The sequence below is a fragment of the Leucoraja erinacea genome, unplaced genomic scaffold, assembly GCF_028641065.1.
Source record: "Leucoraja erinacea ecotype New England unplaced genomic scaffold, Leri_hhj_1 Leri_823S, whole genome shotgun sequence".
Lineage (NCBI taxonomy): Eukaryota > Metazoa > Chordata > Chondrichthyes > Rajiformes > Rajidae > Leucoraja > Leucoraja erinaceus.
The window spans coordinates 47,501-49,051 of NW_026576755.1; positions in this window are offsets into that span (position 1 = coordinate 47,501).

The window sequence follows — 1,551 nt, forward strand, 5'->3', positions numbered from 1 at the left end:
GTAGAGAGAGAATGTAGAGAGAGATTGTAGAGAGAGAGTGTAGAGAGAGAGTGTAGAGAGAGAGAGAATGTAGAGAGAGAGTGTAGAGAGAGAATGTAGAGAGAGAATGCAGAGAGAGAATGCAGAGAGAGAATGCAGAGAGAGAATGCAGAGAGAGAATGCAGAGAGAATGCAGAGAGAATGCAGAGAGAGAATGCAGAGAGAGAATGCAGAGAGAGGGTGTAGAGAGAGGGTGTAGAGAGAGGGTGTAGAGAGGGGGTGTAGAGAGAGGGTGTAGAGAGAGAATGTAGAGAGAGAGTGTACAGAGAGAATGTACAGAGATATTGTACAGAGATATTGTAGAGAGATAATGTAGAGAGATATTGTAGAGAGAGAATGTACAGAGAGGGTGTAGAGAGAATGTAGAGAGAGAATGTGGAGAGAGAATGTAGAGAGAGAGAATGTAGAGAGAGAATGTAGAGAGAGAAGAATAGAGAGAGATGTAGAGAGAATGTAGAGAGAGAGTGTAGAGAGAGAGTGTAGAGAGAGAGTGTAGAGAGAGAATGTAGAGAGATAATGTGTAGAGATAATGTGTAGAGATAATGTGTAGAGATAATGTGTAGAGAGAGAATTATCAGAACTGAACAAGGAGGAGGACACAAATGCAGGCTCAGACACAGGGCAGATCAGTCTTCAGAGTGTAATCGGTCCAAGTCGGTACACAGGTAAGCAAAACAGAGGCAACAGTACAATCTAGGAGCAGGCAAAAAACAGAGGTCGAAAAACAGGCAATGGTCGAGGTCACAAGATTTCTAGAGCTGGAACGAGGTGATAACAAGTAGCATACACAACGAACTGGCAATGAGAATGAAAACACAAAGGGCTTAAATACAGACTAGCAGGGGATAACGAGACACAGGTGAAACACATCAGGGCGGGGCCAATAATCACATGAGGGTAAACGACCTGATACGAAATGGGACCTGAAACAAGAGGAGATGCGAGACACCAAAATAAAACAAGAATGCAAACTCTAATACTAAAAAAACAATATAGAAACAGAAACTAGATCAAACCCGAGACCTGACAGTACCCCCTCCCCCCCTCCCCCCCTCCACGGCCGGCTCCTGACGGTCCAGGATCTTCAGGATGTTGGCGCCGATATTCCCTGATAAGTTCCGGGTCGCATATGTTGCGAGCCGGCACCCAAGACCGCTCCTCAGGTCCATAACCCTCCCAATCCACAAGATACTGACAACCACGACCATGCCGGCGCATCCCCAGCAACCGGCTGACCGTAAACACCGGACCCCCATCAAGGAACCGGGGGGGCGGAGGGGGTGTGGAGGCAGGGACCAGAAGACTCTCCTTAAATGGCTTTAGTCGGGAGACATGTAAAGTAGGGTGGACCCTCATGGCACGGGGGAGTTTGAGACGAACCGCCACAGGATTGATGACCTTCGATATGGGGAAAGTAACAACAAAACGGGGAGCCTAGAGAGAGAGTGTGTAGAGAGAGAGTGTAGAGAGAGAGTGTAGAGAGAGAGTGTAGAGAGAGAATGTAGAGATAAT